This window comes from Cynocephalus volans, chromosome 5, assembly GCF_027409185.1.
Source record: "Cynocephalus volans isolate mCynVol1 chromosome 5, mCynVol1.pri, whole genome shotgun sequence".
NCBI classification, from domain to species: domain Eukaryota; kingdom Metazoa; phylum Chordata; class Mammalia; order Dermoptera; family Cynocephalidae; genus Cynocephalus; species Cynocephalus volans.
In genome coordinates, this window is record NC_084464.1 from 121,405,388 (window position 1) to 121,431,680 (window position 26,293).

A 26,293-nucleotide genomic window follows, 5' to 3' on the forward strand; every position below is an offset into this window, starting at 1 on the left:
GGAGGTTCCTTAAACAATTGCAAATAGATCTACCATACGACCCAGCCATCCCACTGTTGGGAATATACCCAGAGGAATGGAAATCATCAAGTCGAAGGTATACCTGTTCCCCAATGTTCATCGCAGCACTCTTTACAATAGCCAAGAGTTGGAACCAGCCCAAATGCCCATCATCAGATGAGTGGATACGGAAAATGTGGTACATCTACACAATGGAATACTACTCAGCTATAAAAACGAATGAAATACTGCCATTTGCAACAACATGGATGGACCTCGAGAGAATTATATTAAGTGAAACAAGTCAGGCACAGAAAGAGAAATACCACATGTTCTCACTTATTGGTGGGAGCTAAAAATTAATATATAAATTCACACACACACATACACACATACACACACAAACCGGGGGGGGGGGGGAAGAAGATATAACAACCACAATTATTTGAAGTTGATACAACAAACAAACAGAAAGGACATGGTTGGGGGGGAGGGGGGGAGGGAGAAGGGAGGGAGGTTTTGGTGATGGGGAGCAATAATCAGCTACAATGTATATCGACAAAATAAAATTAAAAAAAAAAAAAAAAAAATTTTTTACTTAATCAAAGGCTGATTTTGAGTGATTTCTGTGAATGGTGTAAGCTAAGAGTTTAGGTTTTTTGGTTTTTTTTTTTTTTTAATGAGTTTATACAGTTTGTTCAGCAGCATTTGTTGAAAAAAAATTAGTATTTTTCCTGTAAATTGTCTTGAAGTTTTATATGTATGACTCTGTTTCTGGACTGTATCTGATCCAAAGTTCTTTATGTCCATCCTTAGACTAATGCAACATGGTCTTTACTGTAGTTTTAAGGTGATTCTTGAAATTAGATGGCATAAGCCCTTCAAAGCTGTTCTTTTCTTTTTACTGTGAAAAATGCTTGTCTCTTCTCAGCCTTTTGCATTTCATATAAACCCTAAAATTAGTTTTTAAAGTTCTACAAAATACTTAGCTAGGGTTTTGATTGGGATTGTGTTAATATGTAGATAAATTTGGAAATACAAGGGGACTTCAAAAAGTCTATGGAAAAAATGGAATTAGATGACAACAAAAAATGTAAACTTTATTACTCAACATAAGCTCCATCAAGTTCACTACACTTTTGTAAGTGCTGATACCAGCCATTTAGTCAATTTCTAAAGAACTGAGGATCCTGGGGATTTAACCATGTTAGTGCAGCCTTTTTACATTATTAACCAAAAAAACCTCCTCCAAATGGGTGCCCTTTAAAAATTTTTAAGACTGAGAAACAAAAAGAAGTCAGAAAGAGCCAAATTAAGACTGTAAGGTATATGCCTAACGATGTCCCATCAAAACCCTTGCAAAATTGCCCTTGTTTGATGCCGGAGACTGGCTCCGCAGGATTCGTTGGACCTGAATAGGTGGTGTGGATCTGGTGAAAAAAGAAAGACACGGACCACAGATGTCTAGTGCAAGTGTAGACAATGACCACGTGAATCTTGCTTTATTTATATTTTTTTACTTGATCTTTTACATAATGATTTATCTTTTAATCAAAACATTTCTTATTTCATTTCTATTGAAAAGGAAAGGTCAAAATGTTCTAAAGCACTCACGCTGTGACAAAAACACCTACTCATACATCAATAGTTCACCGCAAAGCGTGTGGCTTGTGGCCAGGAAACCATGCAATAACAGCATGCCTGGATTAAAGACGTCAGACTTTTGGTTTGACTCATAAATCCTAACCTTTTAAACTTACACATAAACTTATATTCTAAACTCCTATTAAATCTTACTTATACTTATATTTAACAATTTAATGTTTATGTTTTATATTAATTATTCTAATTCTTAACCAAAATCACAATGTCTATATGATGAATATTATAATAAACTTTAACTATAAATCTTATTAAATTTCTATGTTATTGTTACAAATTTTGTGTTACAATCTGATTTAAACAAAACCTATTAATATCAAAATTTGTTTGTGTTTCCCTACTATCTAACATCTTTATCTTATAACAAAACCTTTTATTTCCTTGCCAATAAACTCTGGGAACAGCACAGGGGACAAAGTGAGAAGTTAAATGACCCTTCTTAAATTTGTTAAAATACACTGCGTCATTCCAATCCCGGAATGCTATGTTCTTGGTGAGTCAAGTGAAGCAGTGGGAACAAAGAAATCAGTAACTGGTTGTGATCAATTAGTTGTAAACATCACTGCACTTGGACCCACCGTCTCCCTAGGAGACATGGATAGAATTTTTAACAAAATAACTTTATTCCATATGCACAAGAGTATGATCACAACTATAGAGCTAGTTATTCTAAAATTATGGGTCAATGCACACACCACTAACAGGAAAGATCAACAACAAAATTAAATCAAGCCAACCCATACTGGGAATATGCATCAAAAACACCTTTAGTACTGACATTGCCCTTTAAATAAACCAGTCAATTTTGATGTATTTTAGCATGTCCTTTGAGAAACTCCAGGGCCCTTGGAATTCCCCAAAGCCATGCCAAGCCAAAAGGTTGGGCTTTTTAACTTTGGAAAACTTTGTCAAGTAACAAAAGGTGAACAGACAGGCAATTCCATGGAGTTGTGCCACACACGTGGGATCCCTCTGCAGCCTAGCTGAACAAGGGGTATCGCCCCTCAGGCTCCCATGCTCTTCCCTATAGCAGGATGGCTTTCGACAGTTTGAAAAGAGGAATGAGCAGGAGTATTGACATGGTAGACATGGATTCTCTGGTAAAGCTTTCCCAGACATTTTCCTGCTAAATAGTTGGCTAACTTTCTCAAAATACACTCATAATAAGTAGATGTTATTGTTCTTTGACCCTCCAGAAAGTCAGCAAGCAAAGTGCCTTGAGCATCTCAAAAAACTGTTGTCAATGACCTTTGCTCTTGACTGGTCTGTTTTTGCTTTGATTGGACCACTTTCACCTCTTGGTAGCCATGGCTTTGATTGTCCTTTGTCTTCTGGATAATACTGGTAAAGCCATGTGTCATCTCCTATTACAATTCTTTGAAGAAATGCTTCAGGATCTTGATTCTACTTGTTTAAAATTTTCATTGAAAGCTCTGCTCTTGTCTGCAGCTGATCTGGGCACAACAGGAAGTTTGCACAGCTATAAATTTTTAGTCACAAACGTGTAAGCTGAACTAACTGAGATGTCTGTGGTGCTGGCTATTGTTTTTTCTATTAATCGTCAGTCCTCTTCAATTAGTGCTTCAGCAAGATTGTTTCCTTGAAAATTGATGTGGATGGTCTACCACCATGGGTTTCATCTTCAATGTCATCACATCTCTTATTTTTTTTATGAGGTACAGAATTATATTTCTTTTTTGTTTGTTTTCTGTTTGTTTTAAATTTTAATTTTTTTCATTGTACATATTTATGTGGTACAGTGTGTTGTTTCTGTACATGCATTATACAGTGTTGTATAATGATCTAATCAAAGTAGTAAGCATATCACTCATGTAAACATCATTTCTTTGTGGTTATAACATTCAAGATCCTCTTTTCTGACTATCTGAAATATACAATACAATATTATTAGCTATTGTCACTGTACAGCACCAGAACTTATTCTTCCTATATGTCACTTTGTCTTTGTACCAGTCTACCAAGATTCTTACCTCCTCATTCTTTGCCTTGGTAATCGCTATACTCCTCTCTATCTCTGTCTTTTTATTTTTCTTAATTGACCCATGATAGTTGCATTTATTTATGAAGAACAATATGATATTTGGGTACCTTTGTACTGTGTGTTATGATCATATTTGTTTATCTTTTCAAAGAACTAGTTTTTTGATTGATTTTTTGTGTTGTGTTTTTAGTCCAATTTAATTTATTTCTGCTTTAATCTTTATTATTTGTTTCTTCTTCTACTTATTTTTTGTTTAGTTTGTTCTCACTTTTCTAGTTCCTTGATGTGCATTGTTAGGCTGCTTATTTGATTGAAATCTTTCTTTTTTCTTTTTTTTTCTTCGATGTAGGCATTTATTGCTATAAACTCTCCTCTTAACACTGCATTGGCTGTAGCCCATAGGTGTTGCTTCATTGTGTTTCCATCTTCATTAGTTTCAAGAAATGTTTTGATTTCTTTCTAAGCTGTTCTTTGGCCCATTGGTCATTAAAGAGCATGTTGTTTAATTTCCATGTATTTGCATAGTTTTGCAAGTTTGTCTTGTTATTGATATGTAGTTTTGTTCCATTATTGTCAGAAAAAATGCTTGATATGATTTCAATTATTTTGAACTTGCTAAGCCTAATATATGGTTATTCTTAGAGAATATTCCATGTGTTGATAAAAAGAATGTGTATTCTGTAGTGTTGGATGAAATGCTGTGCATATGTTTGTTAGTTCCATCTTGTCTATGGTGTCATTTAAATCTGATGTTTCTTTGTTCAGTTACTGTCTTGATGATCTGTCCAATACAGAGCGTGGTGTGTTAAAGTCCCTAACTATTATTTTGTTGGTGTCCATCTCTCCCTTTAGATCTAATAATATTTGCTTTATATATCTGGGTGCTCTGGTGTTGTGTGTCTGTGCATTTATAATAATTAAATCTTTCTGTATTGATCCCTTTATCATTACATAGTGCCTTTCTTTGTCTCTAAGTACAGATTTTAATTTAAAGTTTGTTTTATCTGATATAAGTGTAGCTACTCTTGTTGACTTTTGTTTTACTTTTTCATAGAATATCTTTTTCTATGCCTTCACTTTCAGTCTATGTGTCTTTGTAAGTAAGGTGTGTTTCTTGTTGGCAGCATATGGATGGGTCATGTTTTTTTTAATTCATCCAGCCGATCTACATTTTTTAATTGGAAATTTTAATCCATTTACATTCAAGGTTATTATTGATTTGTGAGATCTTACTCCTTTCATTTTGTTGGTTGTTTTCTGATTGTTTTGTGTATCTTTTGTTCTGTGTATCTTTCTTCCTTTTTTAATGTTTATCTTTGCAGTTTGGTGGCTTTCTGTATTGATAAGATTGGATTCCTTTCTTCTTTTCATTTGTGTGTCTACTCTACCAGCAAGTTTTATATTTCCAGGTATATTCATGATGGCAGTTATTCTCTCTCATCTAGATGTAAGACTCTCTTAAGCATTTCTTGTAAGACCAGTCCAGTGGTGATGTATACCCTTAATTTTTGCTTGTCTTGAGAAAGACTTTATTTCCCCTTCATTTATGAAGGATAGCTTTGCTGGATACCTTTGGCTGGCAGGTTTTTTCTTTGAATATGTCATCCAATTCTCTCCTGGCCTATAGGGTTTCTGCTGAGAAGTCTCCTGTTAGTCTAATGGGGATTCCCTTATAAGTGACTTGACATTTTTCCGGTTGTTTCTAGAATTCTCCCTTTATCTTGGAGATGACATGTTTGGGTTGAATCTATTTGGGTACCTTTGAGTTTCCTGGATTTTGATATTTGCATCTTTCCCAAGACTAGGAAAGTTTTCAGCTATTATTTCTTCAAATACGTTTTCAATATCTTTTGGGGTTTTTTTTTCCTCCTTCTAGAAGTTCCCTAATTCAAATATTTATTTTACTAATAATATCCCTTAGATCTTGTAAGCTTTGTTCATTTTTAATTCTTTATTCCTTTCCTTTCTCTTTTTTGTTTTCCTGTGTTATTTTAAAACTGCTGTCTTCAAAATCAGAAATTTTTCTTATTCTGCTTGATCTAGACTGTTCTGGAGACTCTTGGATGCATTTTTTATTTTATTCAATTAATTCTTCTAAGATTTCTGCTTGATTTTTAAAAAATGGTATCTCTTTGTTGGATTTCTCACTCAGACTGTGAATTTTTTTCTGATTTTGTTTAACTGGTTTTCTGTATTCTCTTGTATCTAAGTGAGTTTCCTTAAGATAATTAATTTGAATTTCTTTTTCAGCAAGTTGGCAATTTCAGATTCTTTGGGATCAGTTACTGGAGATTTATTTTGGTTTCCAGTGGTGTCATGTCACCTTGTTTTTTCATGTTTCTTGTTTATCTGTGTTGCTATCTGTGCATCTGGTGGAAGTTACCTTTTTGAATTTTTTAGAGTGGCCTGTGTGGGAAAAGACTTTCACCTGAAGAAGCATCCCAGAGTGCTGATTGGGTAGAGTAGATAGAAACTCTGCATAGTTTCTTCAGACGTAATTCATTTTTTCTATGTCTGTGAATGACTCATTTACCTATGCTTTGGAGGATTGTGTCAGCAGTGGCACAGCTTTGCTAGTTTTTTTGGCAAGAAAACAGCTGTATTTTGTTCCGGGATGGGTTCACAGGCTGGGTTGTGCATATGAACTCTGTGGGTCTGTCGTCTCAGGATCTGGCTCACTGAGGATGCTGTTGCCAGACTGATTCTCAGGCTTGGGATGTAGGCAAGTGGCATGTCAGGGCCTCTGGGACTGATTTGCCAGTGGCAGGGTCATCATACTGCTTCTCTGACCAGAGGTGGGCCCACCAGACGCATGTCAGCTAAGCTGTTTCAAATTCAGATATGTGTGCATGTGATGGCTCAAAGACTCAGGGGCAGTCTTCCAGGAGTGTGACAGCAGAGCTATTTCTCTGAGCCAGGGGTGTGGGTATGCTTCAGCTTGGCTAGCTGAGTGTGGGTCTTCTGGTTGCCCTTCTGCTGTACCAGTTCTTGGGGTCTGATGCAAGATTATACTTCCCTGTGTGTTTCAGGAGCTGTTCTGCCAAGAGCAGAGCTGCTGAGCTGCTTCTCAGGAAGTGGGTGAGGTAGGCAGTCCTGCAGTGAGGGGGGGTCTGTCTAGAAGTTTCCTAGGTGGTTGGGGCTGTTAGTCAGGCCTGCAGTGAAGTGACCCATCTAGCTGTTTTTGGAAAGTGCACAGGGCCACTAAGTAAGCCAGCAGTGAGAGGGCTAGTTCAGCTGCTTCTGGGACTTCCGGTAAGACTATTAGGTAGACTGTTCAGGACAGAACTACCTGGTCACTTCTCCAGGAGGGGTGGATACACTTTATTTCCACTGCCCCAAGGGTATATTTGTTAAGGTAGAGACCCGTGAGCTGTTTTTCCAGGTTGGGGGCTCAGGCACACAAAACTCAGGGGAAAATGGGGGGTGGTCTGCCTGAGGAGGGTCTGCTTGTCTGATCTCTGGCCAGGGATGTGTGAGTGCATCAGTTCAGCAGGACTAGGGTTGGCTTCCCAAACTGCACAACTAGAATCATAGCCACTGTAAGCCCAGGCTTCAGGCAGCCAGGATCAGTGCACAGTAGCCTCTTGTGTGAGTGTGCTGGGGTGAGAGCACAGCCTTATGACTAGGGAAGCATCGTGATTATTGGCCCCAGGGCAGGGTGTCCTCCCATGATGGCTCTAATTTCAAGATGGTGCTGTCCTTCATTGGCTTGTGTCATAAAAGTGGGGTGTGTGCACAGCCTGTGCTAGTATTCTAGAGTGATACACTGTGTGTATTCTAGGTTGCTCCCCACACTTGGCTCTGGGTTTGTCCTGCTAAAGGATCTGTGAGCCTCTCTGGTGAAGATGGGGGTTCGTGTGGGTTCTTGATCTATCTTTTCACCATAAGGGACAATTCCTCCTGAGCTCATCCTGGTGTTGGAGACAGCAGCTGTGGTTGTGCACATTTCTCTCCTCTCTGTGCTGCCATCTTGGACTTTTATACTCCGCAGGGATCTCACCAGTCTCCTACTGCACTCCTAGACTCTCCCACCAATGCCCCTGTCAATATTTAGCTGTCTGTTGGTTGTTCTGATCCTTTTCTGTGGGTGATATAAACCCTGGGCACCTCCAGTACACCATCTTGCCTAGCTTCCTCCTCGTCCCTTCTGGTGAATTCTTTGGGGCATTTTCCCCATAAACTTTCTGTAAAGCATCAATGATTTCACCATTCTTCCACCCAGGCTTAAGCATAGATTTGATGTTTGTTCTTGCTTCAATTCTAACAGAATTTAAGTTGCTCTGATAGGGACTCTTTTCAAACTGATGTCTTGTCCTCAGTGCCTCAAACTAGATCCGTTCAGCCATGTTACAGTAAGTTAGCATGAGTATGTTTTGGTGCAAAAAATTTTTGCAATTCATGCATATTTTATATAAAAAGTTCATTTATTATGAACTTTTTGAAGACCCCTTGTAATAGAAATATTGAAAATATTGAGTCTTCCAGTTCATGAACATGGCATATTTTTCCATTTATTTAGGGCCTTTACAATTTTTTTTCAGTAATGTAGCATGCTTTTCAGTAGAAAGGCAATGTACATCTTTTGTTAAATCTATTACTATTTCCTGATTTGTATGCAATTGTAAAGAATACTTCTTTGTAAATTTTACTTTTTAACATTTTGATGCTAGAAATACAATTGATTTGTCTTGTGTTGGGCTGATATCCTGCAACCTTGTTACATGTATTATCCCTAGTAGTTGTTTGGAAGATTACTCAGAATTTTCTATGAAAGACATTATATAATGTGTGAATAGAGTTTTATTTCTTCTACATATTAGGCTTTTTATTTCCTTTATTGCATCAGCTAATATTTAAAGTAGAATATTTAATGGAAATGGTGATATTGGTAAGTAAGCCTTGTGTTCACTATTTCAAAGTGTTTAATATTTCACTAAAAATGTTATGTTAGGTATAGAAGTTTTGTAAATGACTTTTACCAAATCAACAAAATTTTCCTAGCTTGCTAAGAACATTTTACATGAATGGTTACTAAATTTTGTCAAATGTCTCTTGAAATATTTTTAGAAGCTCATGTGAATTTTTACTTGTTTTGGCATAAAAGTGAGAAAAAGGCATAAGTAGAGTTTTTGAGATGTAGTTTGCATACAGTAACATTCACTCCTTTAAACTATCCATTTCAATGGGTAATTTTACACAATATGTTTTTCTATCATTTTATTTTTTAATTATCTATATCTCTATATTTATGCCTACATCTCTCAATCTATTGATTTTCTATTGATATATATCATTGGGTTTTGCTTTTCTCCAATGAGACAATGACTGTCATTTACATAATTACTGCATTTAATGTAATGTGATTTAATGTAATTATTAATATAGTTGGTTTTGTTATTTTTTTCTTTTTTGGTGGCTGGTCAGTAGGTAGAACTGAACCCTTCACCTTGCTGTTACAAGGCTGAATATAGTTGGATTTAAATCTGCTGTCTTACTAATTTTTTTCTATTCAGCTCTCTCTCTCTCTCTCTGTCTCTCTTTGTGTCTCTCTTCTTTTTCCTTCTGTATTATTTAGGATAAATTGAATTTTGTTTGCATGTTTTTTACATTTTTTCACTTATCTCCACTATTGGCTTGTTATTTATACCTTTTTAATTTTAGTGGTTCCTCTGGCATTTACTTGCATAAAATACCTCTTTAATTTATCACATTCTACCTTCAAATGGTGTTAGTGCATTTTGCTTATAGTGTAAGAAACTTCCAACCATATACTTCTGTTTCTTCCCTCCCATCTTTTGTGTTATTGTTGTCTTTATTTTTCCCTTCTACATATGCTATAAATTCCAAAATGCATCATTCCACTTGTGGACAGTATTAACATTATTGTTCACTTATAAATATTTTTATTGTGTGTATAATTAACCAATATTAAACTATGCATGTATATTATACAATTTGCTGAGTTTTGGCATACACAAACTAAAAAAAATTCTTTTACCTTTGCATTTTGTATTCATTTTTATAAACTCTGTTTATCTTCCCTTTTTTCTACAGACACAGAATTCCATCTTGTGCATAGCTGTTGGCAAAAAATTCTGTTACCTTGTGAGAAAAGGGTTTTATTTAGCATTTTTTTAAAAATAATATCACTGGGGATAGAATTCCATGTCAATTTATTTTTTGTGTGTGTCCTTTAAGATGCCAACTCCATCATCTTCTGGCTTGCCCTGTTTCTAAGGACTAATCTGACATAACGATTACATTTGTCCTGTGAGTGTCTTGCATTGTTGCCTCCTCCCCCCAACTGATTGACTAATTTTAGCTTTCTATATTTTTTGCATGATGTGTGTGTGTGTGTGTGTGTGTGTGTGTGTGTGTGGGTGTGTGTGTGGGGGGGGTGTTTTGCTTATTGGATTTTTCCTATTTGGATTTTTGTAACCTTCTTAGATAGTGGTCTGTTGTATTACATTAATTTTTGGAAATTCTAGCCAATTCATTTTTTAAGCATTCCTTCTGCCCCATTCTTTTCTTTCTTCTTCTTCTTCTTTTTTTTTTTCCTGAAAATACAATCATATGTGCTGATTCATATTATTATTATATAGCTCTTGGAAATTCTGATTCCTACCCTTCCCACTTCCCCCCAGTCCCACATACTTTTTTCTTTTTTGTATTTCAATTTTGATAATTCTCACTCACTTCTCCTCAATTTTATTGATTCTTTTCTCACCTATGTCTGAACTGCTGATGAGCCCATCAGAGGAATTCCTCATCTCTGAAACTGTGTTTTTTATTTCTAGCATTTCCATTTGACGTTTTTTATGCTTACTTTTCTGAGTCTGTTGATTGCTTCATTGCTTGATGATGGGTTGGGTTTTTTCTTACTTTATTGTGTCTCATGATTCTTTTTTTTAATTGAATACCAGTAACTTTGTGTAGAACAGTAGAGAAGATAAATAATATTACAATCATAAATGGACATGAATCTTCTTCTCTTTATTGTATGCAATTGAGTCAATTTAGTCAGAAATTGAGCTGGGTTTGGGTTTTGTTGTTATTATAATCTTCAGTTGACCACAGGACATTTTTCTAGTAGTGACCTATATTACCTTGTGCTTAGAGCAAAGCATGAGATGCAGAAGTTCTTTTTGTTTTTGTTTTGTTCAGGCTTCTTTCAACAGTTGCTCACCTGTGGCACAGAGGAAGTTTCCCTTTATGTAGTGTCCCTCTCCAAGTGGCAGACTGCTGTTGTGCACATGGGCTACTTTACTCACAGTAAGTACAGAAGGGAGTCTTTATTTTCTTGGTTCAGCTTCAGTCTCAGGAAGGTCCTGTATTCTTGGCCAGAGGATGGTTCTTTTTCAGAATTCTCGTCCCTCCTATTTGTGGGAGCCAAACTCTGACTTGCATGCCTGGCTTTAGGAGGGAAAGGATTGTCTATCACCCCCGCCCCCCATGGCCGACCCAATGCAACATTTTTATTGATGCAATATTGTGGACTACAGAAAGTTTCTTTTCCATCTCATATGCAGAGGGTTTTGCTTCTTCCTGTCCTCCAGAAGCAGTAAGTATCTACTTACATCCCGAGGATAAAAGGTTTTCACAGCCCTCCTTCAAGGGAATAAGGGTTTTGATTGTACTCCTCCTCAGGAGCAATGGAGTTTTTACTGGGTCTTGCTCTGGGGTTGGAGGAATTCCTGTCCCTTCTCCATTTGCTTCATATAAGAGTTCTTATTCTAGGAAATGGGATTTAGATGGTAACAAGACAAAGAACCGGACTTCAAGGATTTTACATTCTAGCTGGGCAGACAGATGAATCATGATATAATATTATGTTGTATCATATTACCTATTAAGGAAGTGCAATTGTTAATAAGAAAGATTAGCAGGATAAGAGATTAGAGAATGATGGGAGGCTCGTGCTCTTTTAAGTGGCATGATTCAGGCAGTTTGTCAGAAAGTGTAACTTTTAAACAAAAACTTGGATAAAAACCAATGCAAAAGTTTGGCTTAAATCAAGATTGTCAAAGAAAGCTTGTTTCTCCAGGAGAAACAGCACATCTATATATTTTTAGAATATTGATAGAAATATTAGGAAGCTCAAGATGAACATCTCCACAGTTTTTGATCATTTTAAGTAATATTTGAGACCTCACAACCTGCATCTCTGATCTCATTACTCTCTTTTTTCTCATGTCTAAGAAGAAAAAAAACTACCTCTACATCATGCAAAAGCAATTTCACATTATTAAGATTTAAAGGTGACAAAAGTATATTAGTTTAAGTTTACTCAGAGTTACTATACGATCTTTTAGAAGAACATTCCAAATCAACTCTCTCACTGCGGTGTTGAAATGCAAATTCTATTTTTAAAAATTGACAAAGGGCCCATATTGAGTTCATGCAGAATAAACTATAACACGTTTCTTGTTCACAGTAGAAGCTGGAGCAAAGTCAATACATGCTGTAGCCATAGCATAGACATGAAGTGAAAAATGATGTACACATGAAAATCAGGATATCAAATAATATTTTTGATACATGTTGTGACAATTCTATGCTGTAAGTAAGAACTGTAACCAGAAAGTTGAGGGCAAGCTCAGGTGAAATAAAGAGGCAGACCATTCCAGGTTGCTTGGTAGTCAAAGATTTATTCAGAGGGAACTTACAATAAGAGGCAGTCTTGACCAGCAGCAAGACGAGGTAAATCTCTGTACCTGCTATGCACTCCTGTCTAGTCTTTTTACCATAAAAGAAGATAAAAATAAAAATAAAAGTAGGGAGGCACGCAATCTATTTACTTTATATCTAAATGGATTGTTTGGGTTCACTACAGTCTGATCAACATTCCCAGGGATGGTAGGCAGGGGGATGTTCCTGGCCACAGCTGTTATCTTGTCTCTTGGATGTTTTCTCTGGTCACTGCATCCTACAAATTTTTGCAGTCATCTATCTGGACCAAGTGGATATCATCTGATTTCTGCATCCAAGATAACAAAGCCCACCAATGGCAGACCAAATATGGAATATTTCTTTCAGAAAGCTAATCCATTTTGTTTGAATATTCAAATTAGTTACAACTCTGAGGAAACAGAATCCAAAAGAGACAGACTGCATTACCCAAAGACACATAACTATCAAGAGGTTTGTCCTGGGAATGCCCTGGAAAGAGATCTGGGTTCTGACACTATTCCACTTTGAAGCCTTGACAAAAGTGTTGTCTCACACCTTTTTAAGGATTCTTCATTTAATTTAGAAATTCTCAAAAGGAAATAGAGACATGCTTCCACAGAGCAGGGTCTCCCAAACTGTTTTGATCATCAGCTCTTCATCTCATCAGTGAAAGAGGGATTCTTGCCCTAGAGTTGTAAGGATGGCTGAACATATGATAGCTGACATGGGACAGATGAGACAGACAGTAGATTGTTAGTCACAGATACTCGCAGCCCAGGGGAGGAGGACGCTGCACCACACAGGGCCACACAGGGGTTTCTGTGAGAGGAAAGCTTTGTAGCATCAAGAGGCCAGAGTGTCTGTGGTTCTTGCAGGAGGATGTTATTGGCTTGTTTGAATAATTCTACAGGCTAGCAGGGAACCCAGCACTTTAGAATAAGCAGGAATTACAACTGGTCCATTTGACAAGGAGGGTTTTTTAGCTAGGGGACCTTTTCTGCCAGAGAAGAGAGAAGGATAACTTGTGGTTAGGTCATTTGAGGCCCTCTCAATTTTATCAGATGTCAAGGCAGCATATCATATTATTTTAGGCTTTATACCACATAATCACAGCACTATTATCATTTTAAGTTGGATAAATCTTTGGGTGCGGGCTTCTATGCACATTATAGGATGTTTTGCTACTGCCCTGGCCTCTATCCACTTGATGCGTATAGCTACTTTACTTCACTGTCGCCAGTGGTGGTCATCAAAAATATCTTCAGACATTGCCAAATGTTCGCTAAGGGCCAAAAGTACCCACAGTGAAGAATCATGCCCAAGGACAGGAATTGCATGCCCTGACCCACAAATTTGGATGGGCTCTCTACAGGAGACCTGTGATTCCACTGAAAATTACTATGAGCCTTAGCTACCTATGGGAGCATGAGGAATTCATTATGATTGTTGAAGAAAATATAATCTATTTGTACAATCTTTTCCCCTTCCCTTCCTTTTATGCCTTTTTCTTCTGTATATATTTTTTCTTTTATGAGTAAATCTGTTGACTTAGTAAATTTCTTTAGAGAGTTTATATGAGGCAAACATAGGTACTTTGGATGCAATGGCAAATGAAAATGGTCTTGACCTGCTTGTAGCTTAGACTGTAATAAGGGATAAACATGAGTTAAAAGAAAATTACAACAAATTACTGTAAGTCCTCATAGAAAAGGGTCAGCTGCCAACAAGAGAATTTAGGAATTTTCCAATAAGAAACAGCTACTCTGAAACCTGAAAGATTATGAAAGTTTATAAAATAAGGAGACAAAAGTAACAGTGTTATGAGTGGAGGGCAACTCAGATGCTAGAAATTGCATTGTACATTCAAAAGAGTGAAAGTTTAATGTATTTCACTTTATAGTAAGCCTTGACAAGAGATGATTCTATGTAGGTAAGTAGGGGCCAACTCACAAAGGTACTTTTAGATGATGACAAGGTGCTTGCACTTTATCTAAACAGAAAGTGAGGTTATTTGGAAAGGTAAGAAAGTGAATTTATAGCTTAGAATAACTTCTTGACTTTAGTATAGGAAACAGATTGATAAAAGAAGATGTAGGTTCAGGCAGACTTGTAAAACTGGTATCTATTTTATTTTGTATCTCAACAATTTAAGTGAGAAACACCTGAGTTAGTGCCAATGGGGGAAAAGAAAAATGGATGGGTTTGTGAGTTTGACACTAAGAATTGACAGGATTTGGTGATATACAGTAAAGTAAGGGGCAGAGTGAAGGTATTTTTAAAGTGCTATGAAAATTTTTGTACCAGCATCTGGGTAGAAATTTACACAACGTTCATTGAAATTGGCAACTCAGAATCCAAAGCAGGTTTTAGGGGACAAATGAAAAGTTCAGTGTTGGAGATGATGAATTTGAAGTGTCTATGTGACAATGCAAGTGGAAATATCAAGTCAGCAGTTTTACGTCTGGATATAAGGAGAAAGAACTGGTGAGGAGCTATAGAATATTTCTTATTTATTGGCAGCTTTCCTTCAGACATATCTGTCTAAACACTCAAGAATTACCAATGATTTTGTCTGTTTCATCAGCTCACAAAGCTTCATCAAGATTACTATCAGATGAATTTTTATAAGAATATTTAAATACCCATATCATTGGCTTACACATACTTATTAAGTCCCTGATGGTGAATGAGATTACCCAAGAGGAGTGGGGAAAAAAATAAATAAATAAGAGGGCTGTAAAGCAGGTCCTTAGAAATAATGTCATTTAAGACATAGGCAGAGAAAAAGGAGCCTACAAAGTAGTGTGTGAAAAACAGTGACAATATAGGAAGAAGAAAGCTGGCGAGCTGATTGTTATAGGAGCCAATATTTAAGGAAGTCATAGTCAGCAGTGTTAAAGGCTGCTAAAAAAAAAAAAAAAAAAGGTACAATGAAAGACTGAGACTTATCTTCTTGATTTAGTATTCGAAATGAATTAATAAATCTGTAAGAATGTGTTTCAAAGGTATTGTAAGAAAAAAATCAAGGATTGTGTAAGGATTAAATAATAAGTGAGAAAGAAAAGTGAAATGGCATTCAAGAGAGTATGTTGAAGACATTGATATGCATTCATTGGTTGCTGTAAAAATGAGAAAAGTATGATTTTGTAGACCTAGGAAGATTGGAATGGAGTTTTGAAGTTCGTTTTGGGAGCCTTATTTTTCTTCACGATTGTGTAAAATTTTGCTGTTTTGTCACTTTCTACAGCAGCCTGCACAAAGATGTAGAGAAGAGTTGTTTTAATCAAGTGGTACATTTTAAGCACTGACTGGGTTAAAAGAAAATGGAGAAATGGAACCTGGGAGACTTTGCCTGATGTGTTGGCCTGGATGTCTTAGAGGACTGGGGTAAATGAAGATCAGAAGAGTCTGATACATTAGAAGTGTATCCTTGTTGCTTGAGATCAAAGAATAAGTGAAATGGGAATAAGAAGAGAAATAGTCTTTCAGCAAGAAGAATGAAATAAGTTGAATTTTCATATTTAAGGAGTAGAGAAGTTCAGGGAGAAGGTGGAGAGGCGTGTGTTGTGATCGGGTGAGTGATTTAAGCTGAGTGGCCTTGTAGGTCACTGAAGTGCTACCAAACTGAGAGACTGGGACGGCTGATGGACTCTTCTCACTTATGTGGTCTCTGGATTAACATTACTGACCCTACCTCCTCTGAAGAGTTTCACCTTAGGACTCCCAAACCTAATGGAAAAGTGGAGTAAACTCATCTCCTCATTTCATCATTGCTCAGCTCATCTCACAGGACACTGATGACTATTTGTCTTCAATTTCTATCTTCTTCATTGATGTCCCCACAACACTTGAAGAAGACATTGATTTTACCCAGGTAGCTATTATCTTCTCAGGTTCCTCCACAGCAACATGCACTCTCAATTCCCCGAGATTTCCAATGACTACTTCCACGTTACTCACCAACAGCTTTCCTTCAGATGCATCTGTGTAAAAACTCAAGAACTACTGATCGATGGTTTTGTGTGTTTCATCAGTTCACAAAGCTTCATCAAGATTACTGCCTAATGTATTTTTTTAATAAGAATATTTAAAAATAGTTTTGAAAAATGTAATCTTCTAGAGAGACTTATTTGTCACAAAGTAGAATCAAATAGCTGAAATTCTTTTTTTCAGTTCCAAATTTGAATGCTTACTAATTGGTGGACATTTCAAGTATATGATTTCTTGGTTCCTCAGATACACCATGTCTGAAAACAAACTTTTACTGGCTCTTAGATCAAACTCCATCTTTTATACTTCGTAAACACTTCCACGATTATTTAAGTCATCTCAGTTCAAAGACCTTTGTTTTGTTCTTAACCCTAATCTCCAGCCTGCTCTTCTGCTCTTGGAATTTGGGGCCCTGTATAAACTTCAACACCTTCTGTGATTCCCCTGTCTTTATTGCTCCCAAATCCTTTTACTCTTACAGTTTTATCACCCTAGAATAATATTCATTATTTTTTTCTGTTGAAATTCTACCCATTCTTATAGGGACTGGTTCAGATGTAATCTCTATGATTTTCCTTAGTCATCATAGGGAATAACCATAAAACATAAATATTCTGCTCTCTGTTCTTTTTTTTATATATAAATATCTAACTTCAGACACACATTCTGCAGGTCCTAAACCTGTTTTGAAAATCTGTCATCTAAAAGCTATATTTGCCAGTTAATATTGAATGAATATTTTATACATTTATGATTGTTTAGAAAAACCCTTTAGCCTTATTTGTTTTTTTCTTTTTCCTAGAAATCCTTGAATGTGTTTTGATTTTAACATCTGTCTTTTAAACTAATATTTTGGCATTTCATTGTTGGAAGATTTATAAATTATTAAATGTGCTTTTCAAAAATAGTCAGCCTAATAAATACAGTGAGAACTCTCTAAAAGAAAATTATATTTATTCAGGAATAAGACACTGCAGTGGGAACACATGTTCTATTACTATGTGCATATTCAGGGAGATAAAAGAAGACAAAGGGTTTTAAGGGAAAAGCGATGGAGGGTTATACAATTGTTTTGGGATAATAATCCTTGGCTACAAGGATCAATAAAAAGGGTGATGCCAGTCTAAGGCTGGACAGGCAGTTGTTGGGCAGATGTTTTCACAGAAATATTTTTTTTTACTTCAATGGCCTCTCTGCAAGGTTGTGGCTTTGCAGAGTCCTTTGTGAATATTCTTATTATCAGGCATAAGTGCATGAGAACTCTATCCCTCATGACCTCTCCCTGGTTTTGTCAGGTGTTTTTTTTTTGTTTGTTTGTTTGTCTTTTTGGTTTTTTTCTCAGAAGCGGCTCCTTTAATTCTAAAAACTTTCACAAAATGAAAATAGTGTCTTATTATTGAGAATCTTGTTTAAAACTTAGTAAAATCAATAGCTTTTTACTTTAAGGAGGCCTGCATTATTGTACTCTATTTAAAATCATCTTTCAAAATGGAGAGTTGACATCCATTCTTGCCAAACTACTCATGAGCATGCACACACATACACATACAAACACACACACATACACACGCAGAGCATATTTACACATAGATACTGAGAAAACACAAAATAATATAACATATGAGAGTACTTCAAAAAGTTCATGGAAAAATAAAATTAAAAGATAATATGAATATTTCATGAACTTTTTGAACTACCCTCATATTTGCAAATAGTTTTCAAAAATATGTTTTTTATGTCCAGCTGGACCTATTAAGTGCATTACTTCCTTACTCTCAATTAACCTTGGCTAAGTAACCAAGAGTTATAATACAGAAAGGAGGAATGTGGAAGTGTTCATTCCTAAACAGGGAGTGATAGAAAATTTAATACAATAAGAAAATGATGAGGCAAAGCCTACTATCTCATTCTAGGTTTATTTCTTGTTTACTGTTTTACCAATTCTGGAAATAAGGAATAGGGTTATTTTTATTACTATTTGTCCTTATGTAACAGTCTTCTTCAAAGGAAATGTGAAATTTAGTGACAACTTAGCAAGAGTCTAGAAATACCTTAATTTCACTATAATTGAACTAATCATGCCATGCTATGGCATCAGTGAAGAAATGAGATTTCTTCTGGAAATCTCCTCTTCAGTCCTAGGGACTTTGCTCTATATCAGATCCTGGTGAAGCTACAAAATATTTATCTATATTATATTTTACGACATTTTTTGTTAAGAAATATAATGAAGAATATCATTTATATACATTTTTTTATTCATAAGTTCACTTTTCCTGTTCTCACTGAAGTACCAATAACATTTTTTTCTTCTGACTGTACAGACTGCTGAGGCCTAGATTAAAAACCTATATTTAGTTAGTTTGTTTGCATTTAATTTCCTGTATGACTAAGGAAATGAATGCTTAAACAAATGACTTTTTAACATGGCTGCTTAAGTGTTTGTTCCTTTTTCCTGCTGCGGTGACAAGGGTCTTATTAAATTTTGTTTTAAAGTGGATACTTTAAGTGGCTTTTCTTCCTATAAACTGCAAAAGTAGCAATTTTAAGGAACATTTTAAGGCAGACACAGTTACAGTAAAACATTTATTTGCACTGCTCTTAGAGATAAGATCAAAAGCAATTTTAAATAGAGAAGAAACCATTCTTCAGGCTTTTTCTTTTTAAAATGTAGTGTGAGTTAGCTCGAGAAAATTTTAACTAAACTTTTAAATTTAACTATTTAATTACGATAATGTAGAATTGAATACAATAATAAATTTGTTAAATTCCTTCATACTGTATTTCTTGTAACTTTTTTCTAAACAATAACATATTTTCTCTTTTATTTTAAAGAACGCCCTCATAATACTAATTACAATGTAGTGTGAATTTGTGTATAGAAAAGATGCTTTTGGGGGGATGATTAAAAGGGCTTTATGACTTCAGTTTTTGGGAAAAATTGCAGGCTCTTTGAAATTTATATTATTGTTTATAGTAGTTGACTAAGAAGGAAGCAGTAATACTGTTACTTGTGAAATCAAGTCTCAGAATGTAAAATGGACATGCACCTCTTCATCAATGTTGCAAGACAGTAGCAAAACTTTTGCAAAGACAGTAGTATAGATAGGATCCAGGAACTGAGAGTGAAACAATACCGTCTAGAATTTGTCACTGATTTCAACGTAGATATATAAGGCAAACTTTAAAATGCTCAGATAACTAATAAAGGTTTTCTGAGTCATCAAAAATCATTGCAAGGCAGTTGGTTGAAGATGAAAGCATGAAAGCAAATATATTCTTCTCTACTATCTTTGAAACTTTCTAAAACCAATGAAATAAAGGAAAGAAGCCTGTACTAAAAAAGCACAGAAAGCCAGAATCCCAAATCACAAATATGAAGAAAAACAATCCAGTACTGCTAATTTGGATGTATATCAAAAAACAATATTGACAACATATATGTGATTCAATAGACTTCAGGTGGGTACACATTTTATTATAAGTAGTTAAGTAGTTGTTACATTTTGAAGCCTCCATCTATTTATTTTCACTACAGCGAGCATATCTAGTGGATAGGGCATACTGTGAAAGAAGTGAGTGACTGTGTGTGTGTGTGTGTGTGTGTGTGTGTGTGTGTGTGTGTTTGTGTGTGTGTGCGCGCGCGCACGCGTGTCCATATCTGTATATATGTCTATGAAGATACAGTTGTGCATTAATGTGTTGGATAGGGACTGTACCTGAACGTGAAATCATGTTAAAATTGCATTTTTATTTTCCGTAGCCCAGCCCTTTATATGACAGAGATTGTTGTGAGAGGTGGCATGAAAGAAGGAGAAGCAGCAATTGCAGCATCATCACAACTGAATCCATTCAATAACCACACTAACTTGTTGATACTGAAAACAAAGAAGAGAATTCCTTCCAGGGCAATAATCTCCTGGGGAGGAGATGTTTGAAATATTTAACATCAAAACTATGAAATTACAATTAAAATTTTCGCTAGTTCTCTCTTTTCATCATTTCTCCTATTGAGTTTATACTCTTCAAAGATGAATACTAATAACAAGTGAACCATTATAGAACTGAAGACTGTGAACTTCAGAAAAATGAGCTGGTTTGCAGGCAAAAGTTAGATAATATTTCAAGAGCAGTTGCCTGAAGAATCTGCTGACATTAGACAAATAATGCTTCATAGTTTCAAAGAAATAACAGACAGAATGATATCCATAAAATGAGTTAAGTGAGAGCTATTAAGGAGAGATATAAAGGAGGAATATGAATTTAAAAAGGAGATTATTAAAAGAAAAGAACTACAAAAAGAAATGGAAAGAAAGCATTTAAGAGACAAAAGACATAAAAATAACAAAGAGTAGATTCAAGAGGAAAGAAAATAGAGTCAAACAAGGCTACAATGACTGTATTTGCTAAAATCACACTAAAGAAAATGGAAGATAAAAAATGTATTAAAATGATTTGAAGGAAGATAGATGTTAAAGGGAGACCAAGGAGATCCAACATAAACATAATTGGGAACATTAAGATGAGGAAAGCACAACTATAAACTTACAAAATAAAAATATACCCCGACATCTGCACCTAGCCCAGTGATGACCACCATGCTGCCGCTGGAAGCCCCCGATCTCCACAGCTGGAATGAGGGGTGCCATGGGCCTTGGTCACACCCTCCCTCCTTCCTCATCCTCCCATCCTATTTCCTTCCCTCTTTCCATCTCCGCCTCCCCCCAACTGCTCCACAACATCTTAGAATGTAAAAAAATAATAATATAAATAAATTAATTTTTAAAAAGTATATATATAATAGAATATAACCTTCCAGGCATAGAGATTTCAATGTAAGTATTTTAAAGGCACATGTACTCAAGAAAAATAAATTACTTAAACGATCATCACTCAGGAATAACCTTAAAAAATTATTGAAAATCAATGGGAAAAATAATCCAATGGTCCCTTAGGTAAGGAAATAAAATCATCATTATTGGGAAAATGTCAGCCTATCTTAAATTTCTCCATAGTAGTATTTAAACCTAAAAGATGATAGAAAACTGTATAGTAAATTTTTGTTAATTTACATATGACAAATAATTTTTATATTTTATTTTTCAAGTTAAACATTTTTAAATGTGCAAACTATTATACCACCTATTACCTCAATTTGAAAAGAAAATCTTGACAATAAATTCTACATAAATCCAAGAAAATAATCAAAATTAAGTATTCAATAATGGAAAGGTATTGCAAAAGGATAATATAAAGCAGAAAATCTTTTTTATATAGAAATGGACTGAACAATTCTAGGACATGTAATTAATAAAGAGATTGTGAAACATAAACTGAACAATAAAATAATAAAGAAAAAATTCTAAAATAAAACAAAGCAAACCTAGTGACAGAAAACCTAGTGACAACGGAGGAGTTGGGAAATGGTGGTGTATAATTCTGTAAAAAAGGTAAAGAATAGCCAGCTTCCTATTTAAAAAGCAAAATATACTGAAAATACTATGCTATAGATAATAGTCCAATTCTGAATCCCTCTTATGTCTTTTCAAAAAAAAGCCTTAAAAACAAAAAGAACAAATAAAACTATGCAGCCAGCAGCACCCATACCTTCTCATTACTAGAGAACAGAGAACATCATATCCTTGAAATTATCCATAAGGAGAGAAATAAAACAATTCATAATAGAATTCCCACTGCAAAGAACAAAGAGTGGAGGTCTAAGCGATTATGTGACAAAGAGTAGAGAGGAGGAGAGGACTTAGAGGAAGAAAAAGAAAGTGCAAATAAATACCAAATCACTAAACATGGATCAGCACTTGGTAGTCCACAGCTCTGACTAGAAGGAATAGATGAGATAGCTGTGTGTAACAAGCCACCCCTCAAAAGAACAGTTTTTAAGGGAGTCTCAGGTACATAAAGAACCATTGGGACCCTTTGAGGACTAGGTAGTCGGAGGAAAGGACATAAAAGGGAGAAATGAAGGATTTTATGACATAAAAAAAAAAAAAAAACTAGACATGCCAATCCTTCTTTATCAGGTAGAAAAAAAAAAGGTTATATTATACCCGAATTTCATATTAACTCTTTACCCTGAAGAAAACAAACCATTTTTGAAGTGCTCATGGAATTTGTACAAGAATTGATCATGTTAGAGTTCATATAATAGAAATGAAGAATTCAAAAATATTAAAACACTGAATATATATGGAGAACTTTATCTACTTGTAGCTCAGTAGCACTAGAAATTAATAAAATAAGAAAACAATGTGCCCTTCTCGCTAAATTAGAAAAGACAGACTTTCCCTCAAACAATGCTTGGCCAAAAAATGAAGTCTAAATGTAAACTTCAAAATATTTAGAAAATATGGGCCGACCCGGTGGCTCACTCGGGAGAGTGCGGCGCTGGGAGCACAGCTGCGCTCCCGCCGCGGTTGGGATCCTATATAGGGACGCCCGGTGAGCTCACTGGCTGAGCGCGGTGCGGGCGACACCAAGCCAAGGGTTACTATCCCCTTACCGGTCACAAAAAAATAAAATAAAAATAATAATAATAATAATAAAATTAGAAAATATATAATATCTTATATGTAGTTACTCTCCTTTTGGTTTGTTTTTCTTTCTCCTTGTGAAAAATCAAGGGAAGATTTTTGTTGCCCTGTCCAGTTATTTCCCCAACTCTGCCTTTATTCATTTAAAGCACAGTGTTTGTTTGCTTTACAGATGGCCATTGTTCATTGTTCAAAAGAAACGTGTTGGTACGAAATTACTCAGAAGAGTGAGGTAGAGTTCTAGATACTGACATGCAAAGATGTCCATTCTTGAGATCTCCACTATTTTCAGTACGTATGTCATATAATCCTCATGTACATTTTAAAATGGTACACATCCAGAGAGATATGCGTGCGCACGCGTGCACACACACACACACACACACACACACACACACACACACGGGTATGCATGTGTTTTGTAAGAAATAATAAAAATATAGTGTTAACTTTTAAGAATGGGTGGGGAAGAGAAAACATTTTTATTTTTCATTTTACTACATTTTGTACTCATTCAATTTCCAAATCATGAATATGTATGTGTATATATGATATTTGAAAAAAAAGCAGGCACATGTAAATAGTGGGCTTATTAACCACTTTTTTGTTTCTTCTTGACAGTTCCCTACATTTTAATTTACCTTTAAATTAAAAAATAAGTCTAAAGCAAGTATACAAAAATCATATTAGATAAAAAGAGCTTCATAGTTCTAAATATTTATGTTCAATAGAATAATGAAAATAAAAGCAATGTCTCCAAAACCAAAATATTAGATTAAGAACAACAAAATAAAGGAGAAATAAGAGTTATTTAGCATAGGAGCAGAAGTTACTTACTTAGAAAACAAATAAGCCCAAGAAAAATAAATATATTTAATAACTGATTCTTTGAAAAAATAAATGTTAGTTAATCACGTTGAGATAAAAAGGGAAAATACTCAAAATAAGAAATTATAAAAATGAAATAACTATAGACATAGGGAAAACTAAAGCAATCACAAGTGTTTTGGTCAAGTTTATGCAAATGCATTTGAAAACATAAATAAAATTAATAATTTTCAATGGACACATACCTTATTAGAACTCATGCCAAAAGGGTTAGAAAATCCAAATGAACAAAATGACATAGAATAAATTAATTTTTTCAAAACATTGGAAAGGAAACCTCACTAGATTTTCAGTGTTCTTGCAGATTCTTGGCCTTCTGAGCAATAGAAGATACGCTATAAAAGAGAGAATGCATTCCTTTCTTGTATTAGTCTGTTTCAGATACTTATAACAGAATACCTGAAACCGGGTAATTTATAAAGAAATGAAATTTATTTCTTACCAGTTTGGAGGCTGGGAAGTCTACAGTCCAGGGAGTAATTCTGGTGAGAACTTTCTTCTGAGTAAGAACATTTTATAGTGTCCCGTGGTGACACAGATTATCACAAGGTGAGAATGGCAAGAGCAAGAGTGAGCTAAACTTCTCACTTGCTCTTTTAAAGATATCAGAACCATGCCCACTAGTCCATGAGTGGATCAACCCATTTACAAGGGCACAGTCCTCACAATCTAATCACCTCTTAAAGGGCCTAACTTTTAAATACCATAATTGGATTTTTCACCCTCTTAGCACTGTTCAAATGGGAGGTCAATCTTTAATGAATTTAATAACATATTAAATCCACAGAATTTCCCCAAAGCTATTTGTTCACAAGGAGAAAGACCTGGAGACACTTACCTCCTCTTTCAGGAGCCATCTACTCCCATTCAAAGAGTAATAAAACATTTCCCCCCCTTTTTATAATCTTTCTGGAGCCAATTATTTATATTCTAAATAGAGAAATTCCCCTCTTCCCCCAAAGGATGATGTACTTCCACTCCAGAGTGAAATATAATGTCTTTGTCTTTATTTCCATCTCCATTTTCACCTCTATCTCTTTTTCTGTCAATGGAGCGGAGGATGAGCAGATGGGCTGGTGGCTCCTATAAAGCTCTGAGTTTTGTAAATTTTTTATATATGCTCTACACACAGATGTAACCATCTGGTTTCCATCATGTTGCCCTGTGGAGACTTGGGTGTGGGGAACCAGCACTGTAAAGTTACTCTGGTTGTTACTGCTGTGAGTAAATAAAAGTCTGATCTTGCATCCATTCTGGGGTGGACTTCTTAGCTTGTAAGTAGGGTACAATCTTAGATCCTTCACAGCTTCAGACTTCACATAAATGCATCCCATTGACTCAAAAAAACAAGAATTAGACTCAGTCACGTCCACAGGGTAATTCTCTCCCAAAATAAAAATAAAAAATAAATAAATAAAAGTAAAGAAAGAAAGTAAAATGAACAGATGATACTAATGTTATGTAAGTTATTCCAGAATACATCAAAAAAGGAAAAATGACCAAATAATTTTTAACAAGTGGGCATTATATTAGTATTTAAACCCAGGAGGATTATACCCACATGAAAGAATACTTAATATCAAAATTTCTTAAAATATCAATGCAAAATCCTAAATAGATTATTATTAAACAAATTATTCTATATACCATAAACAAGTGAATTATGGCTTGCAAAGATGGTTTGCTGCTAGGAATCTACAATTCAACACATGAAAGGCGGAAAAAAGGGGTCATTAGTATTATTTATGACAATGCTTTTGATACATTTCTTAACCTGTTATTTTTGATAGTAAATAAAACTGTATAATAGAGAACTTACATATTTTCATGCCTTACCAAGCCATCTCTATCTCAACCTGAGGATGACATCATGTAAAAGGGATTAATTACAAGAACAATTACACTAAAATAAAAAAATGATAGCTATGTATATTAATACCACTATCAAAAAACATTGGTTTGGAATGCTTAGCCAGTGGGAGAAATAAGAAAATGAATTAGAGGCATAAAAATTGGGACAGAGGTTGAAAATGACCACTTTATTCACACAATATGACCTTACACCTGGGACACAATATCAGATCTACTGGAAAAACTATCCAACAGTAAAAGATATCATGAAATCGTGAGGGTGTTTGGATAAAAAGTAATAAATAATCTATCATTTTATATGTAGAAACAGCAATCATTGAAAATATACAATGAGAGAAGAGACCTATTTACAGTAGTAACAGTAAATAAAATACCTAAGGCTAAGGCTAAGAAACATTTATACATAAATAACTTTAAAGTATTTGTATGGAACGTGAAAATGTCTTGACCAAATACAATAACATATCTTCCTTTAGGAAGACAAAGAATAAAGATGTTATTTCTCTTTAAAATATTATAAATATAAGGCAATCCCAAGAAAAAAAAATGCCTACAGAATAGTGTTTAGTCAAGTTGGTACTAATGTAGACGATAAATGAGCAAATATGTCCAGGAAAATTTTGAAAAAGAAAGCAACAGGGAGGAACTTATCATATTAGAT